Consider the following 17,571-nt stretch of genomic DNA (forward strand, 5'->3'; position numbering starts at 1 on the left):
CCCATCCTCGATGTCAGATTTTTGCATTAAGAATTAGAACCCCGCCTCCAGGGAACACAGCACCGATACCTCCAAGATCAGATTTGCAACCTTGAAACTCAGTGAAAGGCTTTCACACTCCCCTCGGGAACTATGGCAGAGTGTGTGGAGTCACCTCAGAACCCACAGCCCCGGAGTGGAAGGAAGTCATTCTCAGCCACGAGGTACCGTCTAAGACAGGAGACTAAATTCTTTTGTGAGTGTCTCTGGGTGATGAACTGATGGTGCTCGGAGCTCTCAGCTTTTACTCATTTATTTCACAGGAGTTATTGAGTTTTGACGTTGATTGGTTCTCTGGTGTCGATGCCTCGTATTCTTCGCCCGATTTTCTGTCCAATGGAGCTCTCTCAGCAGAGTTCTCATTAACGCCTTGTCTTTTCCTCGCAGCGTTTCAATCACGATGTTTTTTGAACTATATTATTAAAGGCTTGCAGCAGCCAGCTTCCAGGAACAGCAATGTGATGAAGGCAGGAGAATCTGTTTTGAAGTGGTGTTAATTGAGGGGCAAATGTTGGCTCCGACACGATGGAATAACTCCCGTGCCACTGTCCGAAATTGTGCCATGGGAATTTTACATGTGAAGGCAGATGGCACCTCAGTTTGCCTTAGCATCTCAAAACTGGCAACTGTAACAGTGAAACTTTGGCTCAGCGCGGCACTGAAGTGTCAGCCAGACTTTCTGTTCAGAATTCTGGAGATATTTTGAACTCACAACCCTCTGCCTGTAAAAACTTGAGAGCAACTGACTGAATCATAGTTCACAGAATAGTGCAAAGACAGGGGACATTGTACTCTGAAAGCAGAAGCAGCACTAGATTGTTATTTGGAGAGGTGTTACAGAGAATGAGAGATTAACACTCACAGTTGAAAGAGGTGGACTTTTTAGCAGGGCAGGGAGAGAGAGGTTGCAGGAATTTCGATTCGAGTGTTGATATCAGAAAACGTTAGCTTTGTTTTAAAGATTGGATGTGATAAGGCGTCAGAGGCTGAGAGAAATTAATGATAACAACTCTTATCAGTCAGATCCACATAGGGAGGAAGTGATGGTTTCTGATTCCCACATTTGTCCCAGGAATGGAGCAGACACCATTACAACATTGAGAAGTTCAACGAAACAAGGAGGGAACCTCTTCAATCGACTGTCTTTGAAGACAATGGGCAACATCTGCTGTGGTGTGTGAGCTTTATTCTGAGGTATGCCGACATCACATCTCCACCGACTGGAAGAGGTTATATTTTATCATCACAGGCCACGTGAGTTAATAATGCCAGAACGAGCAGTTTCTCAGTGTTTCCAACTCCTTGACCTTCTCGAAGAGTTAAATTGTTTACCACGATGTACTGTAATACCCACAGAGGGGTAACAATGATATATGACACTATCCAGTAATAAACCACATTTAAAACCGAGATCCCATCTTCCCCACTCGGAGGGATGTGAACAATCTAACCAGGCTATTTACAGCAAGAGAATAGGAGTTTTACCCAGAGTCCTGGGATCAATAATAATCCCTCATCCAGAATCACTGAAACAGGTTATCCAAATATTGATCAGGTTCCTGCCTGTGGGATCCTGCTGTGCACATTCAAGCACAAATCTCAATTACCAAGACGCCCCATCAACCCCCTTGCCCAAAATACCCACCCATTGGCTGTGAGGTTTTGGATCTTTCTGCGGTTCCAAAATGTGCTGGCGAAATGCAAGCTCCCCCTGATTCCCGCCCTCCCTCTAGCTCCCTCCCTCTTTTCCTCCGTCGCTCTCTTCCTCGTTCTGACAGATGCTGTCCCCCACAACCCCTTCCATTTTCTCTCCCGTTTCTATTCCTCCAGTCGCCAACCCTTCAGTCCCCTCAACCCCGCAATAACCTTCCTTCTCTCTAATCTCATTCCCTTTCCCTGGGATCTGTCCTCTCCTCAGGCTCCCACTGACCCCGGGCTCGGGGACTCTCAGGCCGGTCCGGGCTCTTTAACCGGCTGCATTCACAGGAAAAGTGACTTCAGTTTCCACAAAAACATCCGCTCTCTCTCAAATCCCAAAACTGAAATTCAGGCTGCCCGTTAATGTGAAGAGGCGGGTGTCCGGCTGCGGTTTCCGCTCCTGCTGTTTAATGCAGGTCGCTATAACTGGATGCCGTGAGCAGAAAGAAATTGCTGCTGTTTTTAGACATTTGTTTTAACTGAACTCACTGTCGCTCTGCTTTAAAAGGACGAGTTTGAATCTCCTGACTTATGGATAAAATAAAGTCGGGCGATTATAGTTTACACAACCAACTCCAGCTAACGGAACTAAGCAGCTATATGGACGGAAGCGGCTGCGGATTTAAACCCCATGATGGACACTTTGTGTTTTACTTCTCATACTGGGTAATGGAACAATTGCAAAAACAGTAGATACCCCACATCGCTGAAACATTGTTCCAATGTAAAATGAAAACTGAACCGGAAAATCGGAAGAGATGACTTTCATCATGGTTTTGAAATTCAACATTTCGGTGGAATCCAGACACAATGAACTTTGTGCCCAGACAAAAGCTTCAAGTACAGTGAAGAGCCATGAGCCTGACGTGATTTGAACACGCAACCTTCTGATCTGGAGTCAGACGCGCTACCGTTGCGCCACAAGCCCAGCTGCAAAAAAACAGCTGTTGCTTGTCCTAGATTCACTTCCTTAGACCTTGATCATATTCAGTGCATTGAAAATCAAACAGGGATCATTAAAGGGAACATGATTTCCCCTCCCTTCCTCGTGGCCTTCTTTGCTTTCTGTGGATTTACATCACAAGGACGAGTAGCAAGAAATGCAAAGAACGTGAGAGCAAACGCACAACAATAAGCCGTGGGAGAAGTTTATTTTCAAATTTCAGAAATAGTTTAAATGAGTGAGAAATACTTTGGCAGTTGGATTCACAATGAACCATAATCTGACTGAGGCCACGAATGCACGAGTTTCGTTTCGTTTTGTTTTTAATTGGTGAGATGTTGCCAACTACGGAGGAGCAGAGGCCCAAATTATACAACTGAAAGTTAGCGGACAGGTAGAAAGAAATAACGATGCAGGATTTCAAGGAATCACATCATCACACAGTGCAGAAGAGACCCTTCAGCACATCGTGTCTACACCGACACGTGAGAAACACATGACCTACCTACCTACCTAATCCCATTTACCTGCACTTGGCCCACAGACGTGAACGTTATGACGTGCCAAGTGCTCATCCTGGTACTTTTTAAAGGATGTGAGGCAACCCGCCTCCACCACCCTCCCAGGCAGCGCATTCCAGACCATCACCACCCTTTGGGTAAAAAGGTTTTTCCTCAAATGCCCCCAAAACTTCCTGCCCCTCACCTTCAACTCATTGCCCCCTCGTGACTCACCCTTCAACTGAGGGGAACAACTGCTACCTATCCACCCTATCCATGCCCCTCAAAATCTTGTACACCTCGATCAGGTCGCCCCTCAGTCTTCTCTGCCCCAACGAAAACAACCTAAGTCTATCCAACCTCTCTTCTTAACTAAAAGGTTTCATCCCAGTCAACATCCTGGTGAATCTCCTCTGCACCCCCTCCAGTGCAATCACATCCTTCCTATAATGTGGCGACCAGAACTGCTCACAGTACTCCAGCTGTGGCCTCACCAAGGTTCTATACAACTCCAACATGACCTCCCTACTTTTTTAATCTATGCTTCGATTGATAAAAGCAAGTATCCCATATGCCTTTTTCACGACCCCACTAACATGCCCCTCCGCCTTCAAAGATTTATAGACACACACTCCAAGGCCCCTTTGTACCTCAGGGCTTCCTATTGTCATGCCGTTCATTGAATACTTCCTTGTCAAATGACTCCTACCAAAATGTAACACCTCACACTTTTCAGCGTTAAATTCCATCTGCCACTTATCTGCCCATTTGATCATCCCGCATATATCTTCCTGTAGCCTAAGACACTGAACCTCACTGTTAACCACCCGGCCAATCGATGTGTCGTCCGTAAACTTACTAATCCTACCCCCCACATAGTCATCTATGACGTTCATATACATGACGAATAATAGGGGACCCAGCACAGATTTTTGAAAGATCATTAAAGAATTATCCAGCACGGACTCGGTTGTTCACTTCAAAGAAAAAATGAAAATGCTGGAAACACTCAGCCCATCAGGCATTAACTGTGGAGAGAGATTTTTTAAAATGTTAATGTTTCAAGTTTGTGAACTTATCAGAACTTTTGTATTCGGTAAATAACAATTCGATGTCACACATCAACAATTCCCTGTTTGGGCATCAACATCCGGAATACATTCTCGGTCCCGCTCTCTGGAATCCCCCGCTCCATGTTTGGTCCCAAACTGTAAAGAGGTCAGGAGCCTTCTGGTTCCGATGAAAGTAAACTGGCGCCATCAGGTTGGGCAACACAATAAATAATATAGATGAAATCAGAGAGATTTGCATGTCGGAAGTGTGAGCTCATCAACTTAAGACCTCGGAAAGATGTATCAGACGATTGTGTATCTGGTGAGAAGCTGGTGACCCTGGAGGAACTGAGAGGCTGAGGTTCCAAATACAGAAATCACCAAGCACAATGAACAATTACCACGTTTTCTAAAGCCTATTTCAGTAACAAGAAGTAATTTATACTTTACATCGACTGCAATTTGCACGTCAATTCATGTTAAGTTGAATAAACGGCATCCGGGATCCTGTTTTTTTTTTCAGTAGAAGCATCAAGTACAAAGCAAGGCAGCTGTGCAGAATCTTTAAAAAAAACATTGGTTCGGTCTCAATTGGAATATTGTGCCCAGCAATGATTATCAAAATTAAAAAGATTGTAGCGACATTGGAAACATTTACAAGAATGAATTCATTGCTGAGGAACTTGAATGAGATGAATAGATTGGAAAAAAAAATGTGGCTGTTCTCAGAGAAGAGAATGTTGAGAGGAGATTAGATGGGGATTTTCAAAATCATAAGAGGTCTGGACAGAGTAATAGAGAGAAACTGTTTCCATTGTCGGGAGGCCGAGAATCAGAGCACACCGATTTAAGATGATTGGCAAGATATACACAATTGGACCTGGGGAAGAACTTCGTTTAAGACAGCGTGTGGTTAGGATCTGGAATGCTCTACCTGAGAGACAGATTCGACAATGGCTTTCAGAGGGGATTCCATAATTTTCTGAAGAGATAATTTAGAGGCTACGGAGGCATTGAATAACTGAGTTTCCCTGCAGAGAACCAGAACAGGGAACAAGGGCCAAGTGCTCACCCTCTATGCTGCCATCATTTTGTGTCTCTCTAACGCCAGGAATGAAGCGAGGGATATTTTCGCGTAAAGTGATGGTGAGCATTAGTCTATCAAAAGTACTGGGAAGTTCGGAAGGAGAGAGTAACTGATCCTGCATCCCTCACCCTAATACAAGAATGTAAGATTGTGGAAATAGTCAGCAACTCAAGCAACGTCTGTGGAGAGAGAAACTGTGTTCTGTGCAGTGATAGTAGGAGCCTCGGCATCCTCAATGTGTGGGTGTAGAAGAGAGCACGTTGGGTTACTGCTGGGTCAGTGACATTTTTTGTAAGAGGCAGTGGAGGGGAAGTTTTGAGAGCTTATCGTACGGGCAGAAGTGATACCGTTTAAAGTGAACAGACAGTTTCACAATCAACACTAATGTAGTTGACAGGACAGATCCACTCAGCCGTCAGTAACTTGACAGAGGATGTCATTGTCAAACGGTTATCTAACGGATGGAAATGTTCTGCTTCACCCTGTTAAGGGTGAGCATGCTGTGGGCGACCTCATCCCCCTGTCGAAAGGGTTGCAGTGGCTGCTCCCCTATTCTTAACTGAAGTTAATTTTACTTCACTGAGGAGAAAAATGACCCACAGTGAAGACCATTTGATCATTTCATCTCTTTTAAACGCAGGAATCATGAAATCCTCCAGGCTAAAGATCTGAAATGTAGCTCAGCCATCTATTTGGTGGCTGACAGTAGAAAGCTTTTCCTGTCTAGATCGGCGATTACAGCTGGTTGGAACCTAAAGATTGCTACAATTGCTGGTAGATTATTGTTGGGCGTGAGCATTAAAGGTTAAGAGACTAGAGCTGGCAGATCGATTTGATGTAGAAATCAGTCATGATCTAAATGAAAGGTGGAACTGATTGGAGGAGCTGAATGTCTTCATATTGATTCGCTGCAATGAAATGCACCTCAGTGTTCAGGGTGACCAACGTGTACTGGCTGTTCTATTGTGACAACGGATGAAAAGCCAATTGTCCGAAAGTGAGAAGATGCAATTTGATGTTTTTTCACCCTCTTCTGTTTAATAGCAACATTCGGAATACTTCCCCGGTGCCGCTCTCTGTAATCAGCCGCTCCGTGTTTGGACCAAAGCTGTAATGAGGGCAGGAGCCTCCTGGTTCTTGCGGAAGTAAACTGGCGGCATCAAGTTGGGCGAAGCTGTAGATAATGCAGCTGCGATCAAATAGGTTTCCATGTAGGAAATGTGAAATTGTTCGCTTAAGGCCTAAAGAAGATGCATCAGATTATTTTTGTGTCTGGGTCTGTTCCCCTTAGAGAAGGGGATGCTGAGAGGAATGTACTGAGCGGTGATCATCTGAAAGCCTGTTTGCTGCTAGATGAGGAATTTGGGAACATAGGAAGATAAGTATACTGTTCTTCCATCAATCGTGTTCAACTCATGACTGGTCCCTATTTTCACTTCATCTATCCACTGTGGTTTCACAACACTTTTATATCTTACATCTTAATAATAATAATAAAAACTTGTACCCAGTTTCAGTATCGAAAACTTTCAGCTGATCCTAAGCTTCAGTAGCAATTTTCAGAAGGTTCCACATTTTTACGAAATTTTGTGTGAAGAAGTGTTTCCTGACGTTACCCTTGAACGGCTTAGCTGAAATTGAATGTTATGTCCTCTTGTTTTGGATTCCCCAAAACAGGGAAAAATGTTTTCTGTATCTAAGCTATCAAGTCCCTTAATCACCTCACATGCCTCAATTCGACAACCTGAACAAAACAAAGGCAGGAACCTGGGTTTTATAAATAGAAGCGTCGAGTACAAAAGCAAGCCATCAATGGAGAATCTTTATAAACATTGAAGTAGAAAGAGACTGGAGGCGACTGACATGGACACGGCTGGATGAATGGCCTCCTCCTGTACTATAACCATTCTATGATGCTACGATTCCAACCTACCCCAATTCTTTTAGCCTTTTAGAAACATAGAGGAAGGAGTAGGCCATTCGGCCTTTCGAACCAGCTCCGCCATTCAATATCGTCATGGCTGATTCTCTATCTCAACGCCGCACTCTCACTCTGTCCCCATGCCCCTTGATGCCTTTCGAGTTTAGAAATCCATTTCTTTCATAAACATATTCACTGACGTGGCCTCTGTGGTAGAGAATTCCACAGCTTTACCACCATCTGAGTGAAGACGTTTCTCCTCATCTCAGTCCTAAATGGCCTACCCCATATCATGAGATTCTTACCCCTTGTTCTGGACCTCCTAGCAAGGAGAAATATCAACTATACATCCAGTCTGTCCAGCCCTGTCAGAAATGTTTCTGTTTCAATGAGATCCTCCCTTATTCTTCTAAACTCCAGTGAATACAGGGCTAGTCGGCCCAATTTTTCATCATATGACAATCCTGCCATCCCCAGAATCAGTCTGGTGAACTTTCGGTGCACTCCCGCTATGGCAAGTACATCCTTTCTTCGGTAAGGAGACCAAAACTGCACACAATACTCCAGGAGTGGCCTCACCAAGGCCCTGGACTGCTGCAGCAAGACACCCTTTCTACTGTGCTCAAGAGACTTTGCAATGAAGGCCAATATACCATGTGCTTTCTTAATTGCTTGCTGGATCTGCGTGCTTGTTTTCAGTGTTTGGTGTACAAGGCCACCCAGGTCCATTTGAACATCAACATTTGCCAATGTATCAACATTGAAATAAAACTCTGCCATTGTGTTTATCCTACCAAAGTGGATAACTTCAACACTTTTCCAGCTTATACTGCATCTACCATGTATTTTGTCACTTACTCAACTTCCATAAATCGCCTTAAAGTCTCTTAACATCCTCCTCACCACTCACATTTCGACGAAGTTCATTGTCAGATAACATGGAAATATTACATTTGATTCCCTCATCCAAGTCAATGAAATAAGTTGTGAAAAAGTGGGACCCAAGCACTGATCCATGTGGTACCCTACTTGTCACTGTCTGCCAGTCCGAAAAATACCCATTTGTTCCTACTCTCTGTTTCCTGTCTGCCAACCAATTCTCAATCCACACCAATATATTACCCCAATCCCATGTGCTTAAATTTTGCACACAGACCTCTTAATTGCACACGAAGTGGTTGATAAAAGCGACAACGAAGGTGGAATTCGAACCCACGCGTGCAAAGCACAATGGATTAGCAGTCCATCGCCTTAACCTCTCGGCCACCTCGTCACGCGGCTTCGATTTATTAAACCTCCTTCTATGCTTTTTGCATTCATGATCTGTTGGAATAAATGATTCTCTTTCGTACAGGTCCTGAATATTCGGCCAGGTGTCTAAAGATGGAAATGTATTTTCTGTCAATAAAATGCATTTCCACCACATCAGATCAGATGCTGTTGTAAATGGACTGATGTGAATCGTTTCAACACTTCAACCTGATATCCAACATGTTTCTGCACAGTGTGAAAACCCACCGCGGAAAGACCGGAACATACAAGCATTTGGCAGCAAGAAGAAACCCTTCCCAGCTCACTGTCAGTGCCCGATCACAGCTAAAGTGTGGGAAATGAAAATAAATCTTTGGAGATCCCAGCTCTGCTTGGCCTTTCAGTCAAGATTTTCACTGAGTTCAATCAGCCTCCCACCTGAATCCAGAAGTAGACAGTTCCCTTATTTGATGCATTCGGATAATTTCAGAGTCCCATAACACTGAGAAACGTTCTTTAAACCCTGTGTTCATTTTCTTCACGTGTGTTGAGGTGATGGATTCTCTGCAATGACTTCCCGGGTGTTCAAACTTGGTCCTGTTTTCCGGAACGGCCACCACCACGAGCGCGAAAAAATACGGCATTAAAATGCTTGCTGGGCTCGTCCTGGAGATGAAAGCGGGACCTCTTGCATTCGAACTCATTGAAAAGCCCAAAGGGAGAATCTAAGCCCAAGAACAACGAGCCACCTGCACGATAAACTGCTCTCAATGGATCCTTCCATTGCCACCCACAGTGTATCAACCAAAAGCGAATTCCTGTTAATGCTGGAAATCTTTTAGAATGTATTGGAACCCCCGGGGACGACTCCAACCAGTGGAGAGTTTCCCGCCTCATTTCTATTGACTTCAGTTTTGCGAGTGTTCCTTGATGCCACACTCGGTCAAAAGCTTCTTTGGACTCAAGCGCAGTCACTTGCACCTCAGGTATTAAGTTCAGCTGCTTCCTCCATGTTTGGACCAAGGCTGCAATGAGGTCAGGAGCTGAGTAACCCTGGCAGATACCAAACTGAGCTTCAGTGAACAGGTTATTGCTGAGTAAGTGCCACTTGATCGTAGTGTCGAAGAAATTTCCACCCACTTTCTTGATGAACGAGAGGAGACTGATCGGGCGGTTTTCGCCGGTTGGGTTTTCCTGTTTTTTGTGGACAAGACAGACCTAAGCAATTTTTCTCATTGTCTGGTAGATGCCAGTACTGGAACAGTTTGGCGAGCAGCGAGGCTATTTCTGGAGCACAGGTTTTCAGTGCTGCTGCACGAATGGTGTCAGGGCCCAAAGCCTTTGCAGTTACCCGTGCCTTCAGCCATATCTTGACTTCACTTGGAGTGAATGGAGCTGGCTGAAGACTGACATCTGTGGTACAATTCCCCAACTTTGTGCAAAAGCGGAACTGAGGGAATCACATTTGTGGCTCTATGAAACTCACCAGCTAAGCAGTGAAAGGTGACATTATTTATCACAAGCGGGTCCCATTAATTCAGATAAAGGTTTGCTGCAAAAGTAACCATGACCATGTGCGATACACACACGGTTTTCTGATCTACAGTTAGATCTGCACCCGCTGTGACGCTTGCATACCCGTCAGTTGAGAAGCTGGAGGCGCTATCTGGTTGAGGTAATTGAGATGATTAATAGGTTTTAATGTGGAGATACAATTTCCTCTTTTGGGGGAATACAGAACAAATGTATGTAACCCTAAACTTAGAGTTAAGACATTTAACGGTGACGTCAGCAAACAATTCACTCAAAGGATGAAGAAGGCTGTTTGTCGGACAATTCCAGTGTAGCGATTGGCCGAGAGCTTATGACAATGAACTGATGCTTAGTTGGGCTTTGGACCCCTTCTTTGTCAAGAAAAAAATCGAAATCTGGAGGGAACTGAAAAGATGTGATGGCTGTCCTTTGTCATTATGGGATCATGTTCTCTAATGTAAGTGGAGGACAGTCGGTGACTGTAAAACTGGTATCCTGGTCGCTGTTTAAATTCTGGCTCGAAGCATCATTTCCGTCAGCTGAAATAGTTCAGTTGGGAGAGCGTTAAACTAATGATCTAAAGGTCACTTGTTCAATACTATGTTCGGCAAAGAGTTGCCAGTCGAGACGCCTGAGCATCTCCGGTTTCGTGTTTCCCGGTTGCTGAATGAGGGTGTCTGTCTCTTTTGGGGAGACGCAGTCCCATTTCTGAGGGCAGCGGATACTTGCCCTCCCCTCTCTGTGCCCGCTGGTCCACGTTACTGAAATAAAGATCGGTTTAACTTTTAAAAAAATATGAAAAAGCGCTGGGAAACTCATCCCCCAATAAACTATCATAACCAACCTGCAACTCTCAGGTGGTGCAGAGGTCGATAGATCGAACCCATCCTCTGCCATTTATATTGGCACAGCAAAAATTAGTCCCTAGGAAGAAGAAGCATACGAAAGGAAGGATGAGGCAACCATGGCTGACAAGGGAAGTCAGGGACAGCATATGAGCTAAAGAGAAAGCATACAATGCGGCGAAGAGCAGTGGGAAGCCAAGGGATTGGGAAGCCTACAAAGACCAACAGAGGACAACTAAAAAAGAAATAAGGAGGGAGAAGATTAAATATTAGGGTAAACTAGCCAGTAATATAATAGAAGATTGAACGGGTGTTTTTAGATATATAAAGGGTAAGAGAGAGGCAAAAGTGGACATTGGGCCGCTGGAAAATGGCACTGGAGAAGTAGTAGTGGGGAACAAAGAAATGGCGGAGGAACTGAATAGGTACTTTGCGTCAGTCTTGACGGTGGAAGACACAAGTAACATCCCTAAAGTTCAAGAGAGTCGGGGGGCAGAGGTGAGTATGGTGGCCATTTCCAAGGAGAAGGTGCTGGGAAAACTGAAAGGTCTGAAGGTGGATAAATCACCTGGACCAAATGGATTACACCCCAGAGTTCTGAAGGAGATAGCTGAAGAGAAAGTGGAGGCGTCAGTGGTGATCTTTCAGGAATCACTGGAGAAAGGGAGGGTCCCAGAGGACTGGAAAATCGCTATTGTAACCCCCCTGTTTAAGAAGGGAGTGAGACAAAAGACTGGAAATTACAGGCCGATGAGCCTGACCTCGGTTGTTGGTAAGATTTTAGAGTCCGTTATTAAGGATGAGATTTCAGAATACTTGGAAGTACATGGTAAATTAGGGCAAAGTTAGTATGGTTTCATCAAGGGGAGGTCATGCCTGACAAATCTGTTAGAATTCTTTGAGGAGGTAACGAGTAGGTTAGACAATGGAGAGCCAATGGATGTTATCTACTTGGACTTCCAGAAGGCCTTTGAAAAGGTGCCGCACAGGAGGCTGCTCAGTAAGATTAGAGCTCATGGTGTTAGAGGAAAGGTACTAGCATGGATAGAAGGTTGGCTGTCTGGCAGGAGGCAGAGAGATGGGATAAGGGGGTCCTTCTCAGGATGGTAGCCAGTGATGAGTGGAGTTCCGGAGGGGTCAGTGTTGGGACCACAACTTTTCACTTTATACGCTAATGATCTAGATGATGGAACTGAGGACATTTTGGCAAAGTTTGCAGATGATACAAAGATAGATGGACGGACAGGTCGCATTGAGGAGGCGGGGAGGCTGCAGAATGATTTAGACACGTTAGGAGAATGGGCAAAGAAGTGGCAGATAGAATACAATGTGGGGAAGTGTGAGGTCATGCACTTTGGTAGGAAGAATAGAGGCATAGCCTATTTTCTAAATGGGGAGAGAATTCAGAAATCTGGAGTGCAAAGGGACTTGGGAGTCCGATTCAAGGATTCTCTTAAGCTTAACTTTCAGGTTGAGTCGGTAGTTAGGAAGGCAAATGCAATGTTGGCATTTATTTCGATAGGACTAGATTATAAAAGCAGGAATGTGCTGCTGAGGCTTTATAAGGCTCTGGTCAGACCACATTTAGAATATTGTGAGCAATTTTGGGACCCGTATCTCAGGAAGGATGTACTGGCCCTGGAGAGGGTCCAGAGGAGGTTCACGAGAACGATCCCACGAATGAAATGTTTAACATATGAGAAACGTTTGAGAACTCTGGGTCTGTACTCGATGGAGGTTATAAGGATGAGGGGGGATCTGATTGAAACTAACAGAATACTGGAAGGCCTGGATAGAGTGGACGTGGTTAAGATGTTTCCATTAGTGGGAGAGACTAGGACCCGAGGTCACAGCCTCAGAGTAAAGGGAAGACCTTTTAAAACAAAGATGAGGAGAAACGTCTTTAACCAGAGAGTGGTGAATCTATGGAATTCATTGCCACAGATGGCTGTGGAGGCCAGGTCATTGTGTGTATTTAAGACCGGCATAGATAGGTTCTTGATTGGTAAGGGGATCAAATGTTACGGGGAGAAGGCGGGAGAATGGGGTTGAGAAACTTATCAGCCATGATTGAATGTTGGAACAGATTCGATGGGCCGAATGGCCTAATTTCTGCTCCTATGTCTTATGGTCTTATGGTTATTTCTGGCCCCAGCTGCTAGTTCCTCGATCTACCATTGGAAATGTAAATCCTGAAAAATCCGCCGATTAATCCATTTCATTCATGCTTTGGTTAACATTAATTGGGGGGAGCGGAATTGTAATCTATCACTTCCCTCTCGTTTATTATGCTTTATTCGTGTTTGTATCTGTCAGTGATGAGATCAAGAAGTGAGCTCGCCTCAGTCATGCGGCGGATGGATCTTTTGAGTATGACAAATATTTACCCTTTCCTTTTAAATTCAGATCAGAATGTATCACTGAAACACAGGAAATGCTGCTTAATCTGCTCGAAGGAGGCTTTAATGACTCACTGAAACGATATAATTTGACCTTCCAGTAAGCTCTTTGTGTGCAGCAGTTTCTGGTGATTTTCCTCAGTCACAGAATCCCACAGAATCACAGTGCAGAAGAGGACCTTCAGCCCATCGCGTCTGTACCGACACGTGAGAAACACCTGACCTACCTACCTCATCCCATTTAGCAGCACTTGGCCCCATAGCCTTGAATGTTGCAACGTGCCAAGTGCTCATCCAGGTACTTTTTAAAGGATGCGAGGCAATCCGCCTCCACCGCCCTCCCAGACAGTGCATTCCCTCTGGGTAAAAACGTTTCTCCTCACATCCCCCTAAACCTCCTGCCCCTAACCTTGAAATTATGCCCCCTTGTGACTAGCTCTTCAACTAAGGGGAACTGCTGCTCCCTATCCACTGTGCCCATCAGGTCGCCCCTCTGTCTTCTCTGCTCCTTGGAAAACAACCCAAGTCTATATAACCTCTCATCATAACTTAAATGTTTCATCCCAGGCAACATCCTGGTGAATCTCCTCTGCACCCCCTCCAGTGCAACCACATCCTTCCTATAGTGTGGCGACCAGAACTGCACACAGTACTCCAGCTGTTGCCTCAATAAGGTTCTATACAACTTAAACATGACCTCCCTTCTTTTGTAATCTATGCCTCGATTGATAAAGGCAAGAGTCCCAAATGCCTTTTTCACCACCCCACTAACCTGCCCCTCTGCCTTCAGAGATCTATGGAAACACAGGCCAAGGTCCCTTTGTTCCTCAGAGCCTCACAATGTCTTGCCATGCATTCAATACTTCCTTGTCAAATTACTCCTTCCAAAGTGTATCACCTCACACTTTTCAGGGTTAAATCCCATCTTCCACTTATGTGCCCATTTGACCATCCCGTTTATATCTTCCTGTAGCCCAAGCCACTCAACCTCACTGTTAACCACTCGGCCAATCTTTGTGTCATCCGCCAACTTACTAATCCAGGATGTAACTCTCAAATTGGACACTTCACGTCGCTCAGACCTTACACTCTGAACACCTTCGTGTGAGGAACAGGTCGGGCGGGAATTGGGTCTTTGTTGATTTGAGCAAACAGAGCAATGCAGCAATGACAAAAACAGAATTACCTGGAAAAACTCAGCAGGTCTGGCAGCATCGGTGGAAATATGGCTGTGAAAGCGGGTTTTAGTAAACACCTTGTCAAACACCAGGAGAGAAATGGAAAGCAATGAAGGTGAGCAGGGCAGAAGAGAGGAGCTCCTCACCCCCCGGCGGCTTGGGGAAGGATAAGACTCAGATACAGGAACAGGTGCTGAAAAAAGGAAAATCACATCGAGTGTTTTAAAGCAGTGACGATGAATGTGGAACTCAGAACCATTTGTACCGAATGCAATGGATTTAGTGGCCGAGCAGCTGGCAAAGAAGCGTCAGGATGGCCGAGCGGTCTAAGGCGCTGCGTTCAGGTCGCAGTCTCCTCTGGAGGCGTGGGTCCGAATCCCACTCCTGACACTAATTTTCCTTCAGCAACTTCCAAACCCGAGGCCTCCAGCACTTGGAAGGAAAAGGGCAGCAGATGCATGAGAACACCACCAGCAGCAAACTCCCCTCCGAGCCACAAACCATCCTGACTTGGAACTGGATCGCCGTCCCTTCACTGTCGCTGGGGCAAAACCCTGGAAACCCCTCCCTAACAGCTCTGTGGGTGTACCTACAACACATGGACTGTAACGGTTCAAGATGGCAGCTCATCGCCAGCTTCTCAGGGACAATTTCGGTTGGGTAATAAATGCTGGCCGAGCCATCGACGCCCACATCCCGTGAAAGGATAAAACAAAAGCTCTTGGTCACCGGAACACAGCTCATTTCACTGATCGATTTCAGCAACAGCTCCGAGATTTAATAAAACTCCCCAAAGCGCTTCAAAGGAGCTTTATCAAGCAACATTCGACATCGAGTCACATATTTGGACAACTGAACAAAACCTTCGTAAAACTGATAGATTTTAAGGGGACGTTAATGGGGAGATTGAACTGGGGACGTTTCTAGAAGGAATTGCAGAGCTAAAGGCTCAGACAGCTGAAGACGTGGCCGCTAATGATGAAACAATGAAAAGTGTAAATGAGCAAGAGGACAGAGATAGATTTAGAAAGAGAAAGGCAGATGTCTGGGAATGGAACTGGAACTCCAGTTCAGCCAATGAGAAATCTCCACCTCAACCACTAATGTTCAGAGCCGCTCATTCCATGTGTCCAGTTGGAAACCTGTCTGAAGGAACATGCAGTCTGGCACAGCGCCTGTGATAATCCTCCACTGTCTGATCTAAAGCTGTAACAGGAGCTGTTCATTACAGCTGTCTAAACGGTGATGGCCTTGATATTCAGTGGTGCAGATTCACATCATCACTTGAAATCTTTCTGAAAGCTGAGCAGACTGACTCTGGTCAGCATCTTTAAAGGTTTTTGTTTTGTCCTGCAATAACCCTCAGTGCAGGAAAGGCAGCTCATTGTCCTTTGGTACAAAAGCAAAATAGTGCGGATGCTGGAAATCTGAAACAACGCCAGAAAATGCTGCAAATGCTCAACACATCTGGTAGCATCTGTGGAGAGTGAAACAGATTCACGTTTCAGGTCTTTTTGGTGCAAGTTCGCGCCCTGAAATTTAAACTGTTTCACTCTTCACAAATACTACCAGATCTGCGAGGGGTTTCTAGCAATTCCTTGCGGGTAATTAAGCATCGTTAGGTTCTGTGGTTTAATTGGTTAAAACACCTGCCGAGTAAACAGGAGATCCTGGGTCCAAATCCCAGCAGAACCTGACTTCGTTGGATTTCATCTGGGCAGTTGGGCGCTTGCTTTATAACAGGGCCAAATCTGGAATTTCAGGTTAAAATGGTCTCTCCTTTTACAGTGGACTATCTGCAAAGGCTTTAACAATGACAGGTTTTCCTTTCTGCGACCGTCGAAGAAGAGACCTTGTGGGAGTTACCACACACAATGAGAAACTCTCCCCAGTGTGCCGCTACTGGAAGAGCTGGGCTCCAATCTATTTAACAATTGATGCTCGAAACACGAACATCGAGATTTTGAAAGGACAGGGGGAACATCACTGGGTCAGAATTCAAACATCATCCTGGGAAATAAGAGGACGAGAGATCAAAGCAGATTACTGTATGAACGTTGGAACAAGCAGTTTCTAAATCCTGTTGTCCGGGAACTCACTGAATACCTGTGACTAACCTGTTTCCCACTCCGGTTAAAATACTGAATATTCTGCATTTACATCGGGGCGGAAATTTGGTTTATAATTCATTTGTGAACAAAAGTATCAAGTGTTTAGGTGTTGTTAAGCTGGCAGCGCGTAACAATTTCAAGGGGTTATCCTCATAACCTGGTCAACACGTTCCAATTAACTGTAATCTTTCCCAAAGTGGGATATTAGGTATCACTCCAGGAAAATCCCAAAGCATTTAGGATGGATGCACTATAAAAAATCAGGACTTTCAAAACACCTTAACCACCCACAATTCCTTCAAATGAAACGTGTTCACTGTTGCATTGGACCCAGAAACCGCTCTCAGCATTAATCTCAGTGAAGCAGAGTGTGACCGTGTTGTGTCTGTCAGTGTGGAGGTGACCAGTTCGGGGTCACTATCCGCCGCTTCCAGCCGAGACTAAGGCACGATACAAGGGGGATGTTTACCCCGAGCTTCGGAAGATATTGTGAGTCGGGAAAAGGGACAAATCAAAGGGAACCAAAGAATAAATCCCAGGGCCCAGATTGGAGAATCTGTAGATTCCCTTTGGGAAAGTGAACCGGAGCAGAATGAAGGGTGAACATTCCCACTGCCCAGAAGCGGTGAAGACACAGCTCAGTCAGCCAGGCCCCCTCCATTCTCACGCTGGAACATTCCTCACATGGAAATTGTTTAACCCAGTGAAATAAATCCTTACAGCCGATAATTTATACAACTGATTGAAGGAATGTCGAGCGTGGTTACCGAGTGACGGTGAAAAGTTTAACATTTGTTCCGTTCAACCAAACTGCGATGAAATGTGAACATTTTTTTTCTCATTTTAACAATAATTTGAAGGGTCAGGATAAAAATGTTCAGTGTTTGTGAGAGTGGGGTCTGGGTGAGCAGCTGGTGAGTGCGACAGGGCCAGTGCTGGATGCAGGAAGCTCCCGTCAGTGAGTGTGTGTCTGGTGGGGCTGAGTGATTGACAACTGGTGGTTGTTGCTGTTTC

At 45.1% G+C, this 17,571-nt stretch overlaps 1 long non-coding RNA gene and 3 other non-coding genes across 4 annotated transcripts in view; 2 read left to right on the forward strand and 2 right to left on the reverse strand.

Moving 5' to 3' along the window:
* The window catches only part of LOC144670421 (uncharacterized), a 918,626-nt gene that overhangs the window by 659,612 nt on the left and 241,443 nt on the right, over nucleotides 1-17,571 (forward strand). The window lies entirely within an intron of this gene.
* On the reverse strand, nucleotides 2,594-2,665 carry trnaw-cca (transfer RNA tryptophan (anticodon CCA)). The gene has a single exon. It is a non-coding gene; the product is annotated as a tRNA-Trp (tRNA).
* Nucleotides 8,432-8,513, reverse strand: trnas-gcu (transfer RNA serine (anticodon GCU)). The gene has a single exon. It is a non-coding gene; the product is annotated as a tRNA-Ser (tRNA).
* On the forward strand, nucleotides 14,754-14,836 carry trnal-cag (transfer RNA leucine (anticodon CAG)). Its single transcript has one exon. It is a non-coding gene; the product is annotated as a tRNA-Leu (tRNA).

The sequence above is a fragment of the Cetorhinus maximus genome, chromosome 31 (assembly GCF_964194155.1).
Source record: "Cetorhinus maximus chromosome 31, sCetMax3.hap1.1, whole genome shotgun sequence".
NCBI lineage: Eukaryota > Metazoa > Chordata > Chondrichthyes > Lamniformes > Cetorhinidae > Cetorhinus > Cetorhinus maximus.